Source organism: Ailuropoda melanoleuca, chromosome 11, assembly GCF_002007445.2.
Source record: "Ailuropoda melanoleuca isolate Jingjing chromosome 11, ASM200744v2, whole genome shotgun sequence".
In the NCBI taxonomy this organism is placed as follows: Eukaryota; Metazoa; Chordata; class Mammalia; order Carnivora; family Ursidae; genus Ailuropoda; species Ailuropoda melanoleuca.
In genome coordinates, this window is record NC_048228.1 from 6,529,055 (window position 1) to 6,538,603 (window position 9,549).

At 50.4% G+C, this 9,549-nt stretch overlaps 1 long non-coding RNA gene across 3 annotated transcripts in view; it reads left to right on the plus strand.

Moving 5' to 3' along the window:
- Positions 1-1,945, plus strand: part of LOC117804445 — a 4,500-nt gene extending 2,555 nt beyond the window's left edge. For 2 of the 3 annotated variants that reach the window (XR_004628903.1, XR_004628904.1), the window contains one exon: positions 1,826-1,945. This is a non-coding gene — a long non-coding RNA (uncharacterized LOC117804445). Of the gene's footprint in view, positions 1-787; positions 866-1,825 lie in introns of those variants that run through there. The other variant, XR_004628905.1, reaches the window with a different exon arrangement.
- Positions 1,946-9,549: the final 7,604 nt, after the last annotated feature.

A 9,549-nucleotide genomic window follows, 5' to 3' on the forward strand; every position in this document is an offset into this window, starting at 1 on the left:
CCCTCCTCCTCCCCCTTCTTCCCCCTCCCCCCCCAGCTGCCTCCTCCCATTGCCGCTGAGCTTCCTGCAGTCACTTGAAGGAGAAAGATTTCGCAATACGGCATTCTTAAAGCTGCAGTGCCCAAATTCTCCTTCAAACCCCAAGTGTCATGGACATCAGCTCACTTACGGGGTCCTTTGCAGATGGTGGGTGGGCAAGGAGATGGGGGCCGGGGGGCTTATAGAAGCCAGGCAGGTGGGAGTCAGAGACTCAGACTCTAGCAAGGGTAAAGAGGAGAAGCAGATCGCACCATGAGAGCCTCTGCAGCGAAACCAGGTTGCTGGGACTGCAGCAGGACTGCAATGGAGTAGAATTTTTTTTTTTTTGTAACCGTAAAACCCCCACCAAAATTTCCTCCACAAACTTACATTCTTTGCAGCTTAATTAACACGCAAGGTACAAACATGAAACCAACACGAGAAAAAAACCCATGAAAAAATAATAATTCGAACAGGATTTTGAAATTGTTTTGAAAAATGTACCCCTGTGAGCGACTGACTCAGCTTTCCCTGCACGGCTCAGCTGGAGAGCCATGCGGGGAAGGACCTGGAAGAACTTCACTGAGCCCAGAGTTTCCGCAAAGTGCAGGGAGAGGGCTGAAGCTTCTCAGAGGAGAAAGCTTTCTAAAACCCAAAGGAAAGGGGATCTTCCTGCCGGCTGCCTAAAGAGCTTTTGAAATGAGCTGATCTAGCATCAAGAAACCAACACACCCCTCCCGGAAAGTTACCTCTTTCCTCTGCTCATCAGCTTTGCTGTGCTGCCCGGGGATGCCGGCAAGTTGCAGAATGCCGCTGGGGAGGCAGGACCCGAAATAAGAAGTGTCAGCTGGGTCCCTGCACCCGAAATGATGCCCGGAGTCAACGCTGCAGGCGGCAGGGATGGTCTCTCCTCCTCCCCTCCGTTTAATTTAAACCCCTGACACTGCAACATGCCCGTTCCTAGCTCCTACATCCCGAAGAGCCTCCTCCCTCCCCACTTGCTCACTACCAGGTCCAAGGCTTTGCTCCACCTCCCGCATTTGTTCACCTGAAGATGCTTTTCTTGAAAAAAAAAAAAAAAAAAGAACAAGAAGGAGAAGACTGGGACTGCAGAATCCCTTAATTCTTTCCTTTCTGGGACCACATTTTGGAGAAGGTGGAACTTATTCTGAAGTTTGGGAATTGGAGCCTGATGCCCGGGAGGGAGCCGAGGGATGGTCGGCTTTGCCTCCGACAAGTCCACACCATCACTTTAACAAAAAAGGACAGAGAAAGAATAGGAAAATTCCTCTCTGTCCACTGGCAAACTTTCAACAGTTTGGAAATGTCTATTTTTGCTTTCCTTCAAGAAAATCCCATTTAAGCAATTTGTGTTCACATGAAATGTACAAGATGGCCACAAAGTGTAAATTTTGTCCTGACGTGTCTGTGATTCTTAAAAGTTTTTGGTCCTGCCTCTGTGCAAGTTAGTATCATTTGAGACTGAGACAGGGATTTAACTGGGAAAATTCCATCAGAGAGAGGCACTTTAAATGCAGATATGGTTAAAATAGCGCATCCTGGTCTAATCCACAAGAGATCACGCAGGATAGATGAACCCAGAAGTTGAAGAGGGTGCGGGGAGAAGTAAGTATCCCCAGATTTTGAATTTAATGCCAACTCAGAGTCTGAGGAAGGACAATAAAGGAGAAAGTGGGGGAGGGCAACTCAGACTCATATATAGATAGTTCAGAGCGACCAATTGCATCAATTCCATGTACATTTCATTACTGAAGGAAGACGTGGTGTGTGACTTGTTTCTAAACAGACCAGGAGGGAAGGCTCTTCTGCCTGCGTCCTGCCTGGGACACACTCGGCCACGCTGCTGCAGTGCAACCACGGCCACCACGGGCACCGCATCGCACCCGCCGCCCTCACCCACCTTCTTTTTTTTTTTTTTTTTTTTTTTTTTTTTTTTTTTTTTTTTTTTTTTTTTTTTTTTATTTTTTTATTTTTTTATTTTTTTTTTTTTTTAAGATTTTATTGATTTATTTGACAGAGATAGAGACAGTCAGTGAGAGAGGGAACACAAGCAGGGGGAGTGGGAGAGGAAGAAGCAGGCTCATAGCAGAGGAGCCCGATGTGGGGCTCGATCCCGGAACGCCGGGATCACGCCCTGAGCCGAAGGCAGACGCTCAACCGCCGTGCCACCCAGGCGCCCCCCTCACCCACCTTCTTCGCGCAGGGGCCTTGGCAGGCAGGTAAGGCCGTGCTGGCAGACAGAGCCAAGGACCAGCCGCAGTCAGGCCGTTGGCACCGTCCTCCATGCTGAACCCCTGGCAGCCGCGGGGGGGGGGGTGGCCACAGAGTCAAGTCACGGAGTGTCACAGTGGAAGGGAGCCCAGATGGCACGGAGCCCAATCCTTCCATGTCACAGATAGGAAAGCCGAGACCCAAGAAACGGTGGGGCCTCCCCCACAGTCACCTGGCTAGTACAGCACCTGGGTTAGAATTTGGATCTGCAGGTTCTTTGTCCTGGGACCCTCCCCCTGCACCTGTCACCACCCTCCCTTTGGTGAGCCATCTGCCTCTGCCACTTTCTCACATGACCTTGAGGATTTCTCTCTGCTCTGCCCCATGATTTCCCCTCCCTCGATGATAGGCGGACTTAGGCCAAGGATTTCGTCTTTGAGGTGGTGGTGGGGGGAATATCGTCACTTTCTTGTTGCCAGAGGCAAGGCCGTGCATAAGGCTTAGAAAGCTCTTTCTTCGGCTTCCTCCGGTTTTGAGACCCAGAACATCATCTGCATTAGTCTGCTAGGGCTGCTGTAACAATTTACCATGAAATTGGTGGCTTAAAGCCATAGAAACGTATTGTCTCACAGTTCTAGAGACCCAAAGTCTGAAATCAAGATGTTGGCAGGATGGGTTCCTTCTGGAGGCTCTGAGAGAGCATCCACTGCATTTCTCTCTCTGTCGGCTTTTGGTGGCATCCCCGCAAGTCTTGGCATTCCTTGGTTTGTAGACACACCAGGCCAATCTCTGTCTCCTTCACATGGTCTCCTCTCTGGGCGTCTTCCCTTCTCTTTTTGTCTTTCCTCTGATAAGGACACTTGTTCTTGGCTTTTGGGCCCACCCTAACCCAGCACAGTCTCATCCTGCGATCCTTAATTACCCCTACAAACCCCCTTCTCCAAATAAGGTCATGTTCACGCATTTCAGCTGGACAAATCTTTGGGGGGCCCATTATTCAACCCACCTTGTCCGATGAAGGTTTTCCTACGAGAACCAATAGTGATGAGATGTGATGCCTGCCAATCCCATCTCAGTCTTTAAAGATGCTGTAACGTGGGCCCCTTTGGTTAGAAGAATTGAGTGGCTACATCTGCGGAATGTTCAGCCTCTTTCCAAGGGCTCTGCTTGTGTTGACCATCTTAATTCTTACACCAACCCTCTGAGGCAGGCACTGCATTATCACGCCCGTTTTACAGTCAAGGAAACTAAGGCACAAAGAGGTGTAGGTCACACAGGTACCAAGTGGCAGGAGGGAGGCCACCAGGCTGCAGAATGTGTGCTCTTAACCACACTTCTGCTTACTCGTGCTGGGGTGGCAGACCCCACTCTCTCAACCTGACACCATTGATATTCTACCCAGCCCACACCTCGGATTTGTTTCTTTTGCAGACACTTACTGGGCATTCTGGAATGTGCTGATCTATGGCCGGACACCGTTCTTTGCCATGCCTGCCTAGGGTGGCCTCTACAGCCTTTCCACACATGGGACTGTGCAGAGCGTGTGGGTCACCCTAAGAACGGAGGGGTGATGTCTCTGCACAACTCACCTCGTCACTAGTGATTAGCAGAACACCTGCCCCTCAGTAACTAACATGAAACGAGCATTCATTTTTAAATCAATAGGAAAGGAGCACCTGGGTGGCTCAGGGGGTTCAAGCATCTGCCTTTGGCTCCGGTCATGATCCTGGAGTCCTGGGATCGAGCCCCACATCGGGCTCCCTGCTCAGCAGAGCCTGCTTCTCCCTCCCTCTCTGCGGTTCATGCTCTCTCTCACTCTTTCAAAAAAGTAAATAAAAAATCTTTAAAAAAGTCAAATCAATCGGAAAGAAGAAACTTAGGAACCACGTAGTTTTTTGGAACTGCCGGCATTATGGGTCCCGTGTTTTACCTCATCTTTCCCATGCTGGTTTAGCAAATCCACCAATTCTTTCCTCTCTTCAGGAGCAAGCTCTAACACATCGTAGATTTCTCCTTAGCCCCTAAGTCCTCGTATCTTTGGCATACAAATGACCCTGTCAACTTAGACCTTGGAAAAAAATATGTGCGGTTCCTCGTTGGGTCTCCCACGCTGGCCTTGAACGGTTTGCACGCACGGGGGTGGAAGGCGGATGCAGCCTTATGGGAGGTTAATACGCGACAGTTCTCTTTTATGTCCCGTAACAACAGGAGAAGACTGGATGACGCCTAGGGAAAGTGTTCCCACCGGCCGTTGTTCTAAAATACTACTCGAGAGTTGATTTCAGGGTCTTTCCCTTTTTGGGATGAGGTAGAAACCTTGAAGGGCAGGGAGGGGTGTTGGCGGGAGATAAGCTCCAGATTGCCCTCTGACTCAGGAAGATTCCCTACATCTTAACTCATAAAAAGTCCCTCGGACCTTTGGATAGCAAAACATCTGGGTTGGGACCAGGGACGTCGAATGTGCCACAGTGGTTTTTCTTTCCGGATGAGTAAAGCCTTCTGTGATGACTTCCATGCACTTGGGCCCTTTTCTTTCCCAACACAAACCACCATCCCCAGCGAGGGGGTAACGAGAGGGCGGCTTCTGTTTTCCACGGGAGATCACGGTTTTTTCCGCCTTGACTCTCCCACCCCGTGTATGCTGATTACCGTGCCATGTGGAGTTCATTCCGCCCTGGGCAATGCCTGTGAGGGCCCCGGGATGACAAAGCCCAAGACGTTGTCTTCTGCTGATGAGCACCGAGCCTTCCACCCCATATAGTGGCGTTGTCTCTGCCTCCTGCTTCTTCCTTGTCAGCAACCTCCTACCCTTCCGATCCGCCTCTGGGTATGTTTGAGCAGATTCATAAATGCTCGAACATCAGATCTGCCGGCTTCCAGAGGCACTGTGTGGGCATTCGCATTTGTTCGTTTAAAAAGTGTTTGTTGGGGCGCCTGGGTGGCTCAGTCGGTGAAGCATCTGCCTTCAGCTCAGGTCATGACCTCAGGGTCCTGGGATTGAGCCCCGCATCAGGCTCCCTGCTCAGCGAGGAGCCTGCTTCTCCCTCTGCTCCCCCTTGTGTTCTCTCTCTCTCTCTCTCCCTCTGGTCTCTGACTCAAATAAATAAATAAAATATTTTTAAAAATTAAAAAAAAAATAAAAAGTGTTTGTTGAGCACCTACTGTGTGCAGAGCAAGGAGAGACACAACTTCTGTCCACCCTGGGCTGAAGGTGAGTTTGCACGGCATAGATAGGTAACCTGTCCCTGCTGGAGGTTCACTGGCTGAGGCTGAGACGCTTCCCAGGAGTGTCCGTGATGAACAGGAGAGTGAAAACCAGAGCTGCAGAGGGCTGACGGGCATTTCCAGGCCCCGGAAGCCCGAGGAAAAATATTTCCAGCACAAGGAAGCATTCCTGGGTTTCTTGAAATGACCACCTGGTTATGGAACCCACATCTTTTGGTTTGTGCCCAAATGTCCCCTATCGGAGAGTCCTTCCCTTCTTCCAGACAGTGCACTAGCCCCACCTCCTCACTCCATGCCTCGCCCCGCTTTACTTCTCTTCTGAGCTGGTATATGGCACCTGGCATCGTACGCTTGCTGATCTGTAATCACACTGCACTGGAATGCCACCGTCCCCAAAGCACAGAAGTTGGCTGTCCCCTTACTGCCGTGTCCTCAGCACCAGGGTCACGCCCCGCACGCGGGAGAAGCGCATACGTATCTTTTTCCGTCTGTGCCCGCTGGAATTCTTCATCAAGAAGAATTAATGAAGAATTCCAGGCAAACCTGTGACCTCCACCACTTGGGGACTTCCAGTGTTCCTGCGTATGTGAACACTGGCTGCCCAGAAGCCCGAATTCTGGCTGCTCAGATCATGCCCTTGGGAGTCACCCCTGCGGTTCCCAACACAGCCGGAAGAAGCTCTCCTTCTCTCCCGGCACAGCCGTTCGGAGCTGCCCCTCATCGTAGGGTACGTGCGAGCCTCCCTGGGGCCCAGGCCCACCTCACCCACCCCCAACCCCCTCTTGGCTACTCTTCTTCATGCGGGGCTCCAGCAGCACGGCCTCCTTTGGGTTTTTTTAAAATGTCCCTTGTAGGGATGCCTGGGTGGCTCAGTTGGTGAAGTGTCTGCCTTCAGCTCAGGTCATGATCCCAGGGGCCTGGGATGGAGTCCCGTGTCGAGCTCCCTGCTCACTGGGGACCCTGCTTCTCCCTCTGCTTGTGCTCCCTCTCTCTCTCTCTGACAAATGAGTAAATACAAATCTTTAAAAAATAAAATAAATATAGATAAAATGTCCCTTGCAGTTTCCTCACCTGGAACTTTCCCCAGCTGGCACCTTCTCACGTGCCCCCCACCCTCGGAGCCTCTTCCGACTGGTTCCCCAAACCAGCACCTGTGTCCCTGCCCCTCACCCCCTCCCGGACACTCCCCAGCCTGGCACTTGCCACTCTGGTCTGTCCTTCACTTAGGCTTCTGTCCCCCTCACGGGGAGGACGGTGGTCAGTGCTGAGCTCCCCGACATCAGGAAGGACAACAGTAACCATAATAATATCTATCGCAGAAAGGGACCCACCACTGCGTCCAGGCACTCGGCCTGCGGCTGTCTTTCCACAGCCTTCTGCTCTGACACCGCTGCTAGTTTGCAGGGGCTGCTGTAACAGGGCACTGCGGACGGCACCGCTCAAACACAGAAATTTATCTTCTCAGTTCCGGACGCTGGAAGTCTGAGATCAAGGCATTGGCAGGGTTGGTCTCTCCAGAGGCCTTTCTCCTTGGTGTGCAGATGGCTGTCCTCTCTCCGGGTCCTCGCGTGGTTGCCCCTCTTGCGAGTCTGTGTCCTGACCTCTCGTCTTCTAAGGTCACCAGTCAGATCGGATCAGGGTCCACCCTAATGACCTCCTTGTAACTTAATCACCCCTTGAAAACCCCCAACCCAAATATAGTCACATGCTGAGGTGCTGGAGGTCACATAACAACACCCACGCTCGCCACTGCCACCACCCGCCCTGGCCGGGTGTGCGTCCTCATGCTCTCCTGTGACCTCAGCCCGCAGACCCGGCTGCCCTCCTCCGCATCCTCGTTGCTCATAGTTTACTCATAGAAGCTTTCTCCTTAGATCTTTGCTTCTCCAGTCTGATAATCCCAATGCTCAGCCCACCGCACAGCAATGACTGCATTTGCTCAGGGCGTGCTAAGGCCCACATTGAAGCCTCACACAGCCCAGGAGGCAGCTCTAACAAGCCCCTGTTCTGTGGGCAGGCATCCAAGCTCACACAGGTCTGATGAGTTACCCAAGGTCAAAGGGCTGAAAGTGGGGGGACCTGGGGGAGAACCCAGACTTCCAGCTCCAGCAGCTCTGAAAGCTGCTTGTCCACAGGTTACTGGGGCAGGTCATCAAGGCGGGAGGGGTAGGACAGGCAGGCCTGCTCAGAGCAACAAACAAAGCTACTGACAGACTGACAACCAAAGTAGGTAAGGAAACGTTATGAAGACTGGAATAAGAATGAAAAGCACGCCATCTGGGTCCATTTCACAGAAGGGCTAATGGCCCTCCACGCCTCAGTAGGCCCCCAAAGCATCACCAGACACATCATCATGAGTAACAGCAGGAAAAAAGGCTGCTCCGTTAGCACTGGCAGGGTTAGCAAATAAAAATGCAGGACTCCCAGTTAAATTTGAATTTCAGATAAACAACGAATTATTTTTTTAGTATGAGTTGGGTCCTATGTGATATTTGGGACATGCTTATACCAAAAAATTATCTGTTGCTTATCTGAAATTCAAATTTCCTGGGTGTCCTGTATTTTGTCTAGCAACCCTCTATGTTCACTACCCGCTTGGTTTAAAAAGGCAAGAGAGCGTGCGATGCATTCTGGAAAGATTTTTTTCCAAAATGGGTAAAAATAAAAAGACTGATGCTTAAGTGATCCTTTAGGACAGATGTGACAGAAAAGAACTGTGTGAATGACAGAAGCTGTAAATAAAGAGACAAATAAAATGGAAATTTCTTTTTCACATAAAAAAAATCTAGAGGTCAAAGGTTGTGGGATATTTTGGTGGCTCCACTGGGTGACCAGGGATCCGAGCTCCTCCTATCTTTCTCTTCTTCCACTCTTAGCCTTCCAGTCTCACAGTTGCCTCATGAGCCAAAAGAGTTGCTGAAGACCCGCTTTTCACATCAGCATTCCAGGCAAGAAGCAAGGAGCTGGTGGAAGAATATGAAAAAAGCACATGTCAGCGGTCTGTCCCTCTTTTCATCAGTTCTGACAACTTCTGCTTACATCTCATAGGCTAGAACTTAGTCATGGGGCCATATTTAGCTGCACGCTTGAAATGCAGTATAACAACTGTGTACGTTGTCACAATGAATAAAATCAAGTGTCTGTTACTAAAAGGACGGGCGAATCGATACTGGGTAGGCAAGTAGGCTCAGTAGAACACTGTGTCCTCTTTCCTCGTTTATTAGGGCACCTGGCCTTCACTGAAGGAGGACGTGAAGGGCTCACTTTTTAAAAATATGGGCACTTGTAACATGCCTACTGTTTTGTTTGATAGACTTTTCTGGTTACAGTTCTAAGCCACCAAGGGCACACTTTAATATATCAGAAGAGTGATAATATAAAGCATCAGATTGACTTTTTTATATCTTAAATCTAATTTAAAAAGAATGTTTTTAAGGAAAAGAGTAAACTTCTTGAAGAATAAATACCTGGTCTCTGGATCTCCCCACTTCCCATCCTTAGACTGTAATCCCACTGGGGTGGTGTCTAGATCCTACCATGTGCTAGGCTGGATGTTAGGATGGGGGGGGGGTTAGAATGATGGGGGAGGGGCCCACCGTCGGGGTGCCTGGGTCGCCTTCTAATTAGGCTGCATGTGTGTGTCAGTACCTGGGAAGGAGGCGCTGGTGGAATTACTCATATTCCTGACAAAACCCATCCATCGGAGAATTCCAGTTTGCCGGTGCTCCGTGTGGGCCGTGAAGACCCTTCACAAGCTGCGAGAGCTCTTACCCGTGACTGGTGTTTTGGAGCAATTTTCTGGGACCCCCGAAGTCACTCAGTGGTTTGCATGGGTCTCTGAGGTTCTGCTGAGAATTTTCCACCTTTTAGATTCAGTATGAAGCAAAACTCTTAGGAGATGAGAGGAAGAAATCCTTGCTTTGCCTTCCATCTTTGGTCATGAAAAGCGAGTGTAGAGGGATGGTAAACGGGACCCGGGCTCCCCTCAGCCTCTAGAGGCCACGATTCCCCGTTCCAGAGTGAGGCGTGGACAGCTGGACCACTTTGCGTCCCCTGATTTGAGGAGGAAAAGCA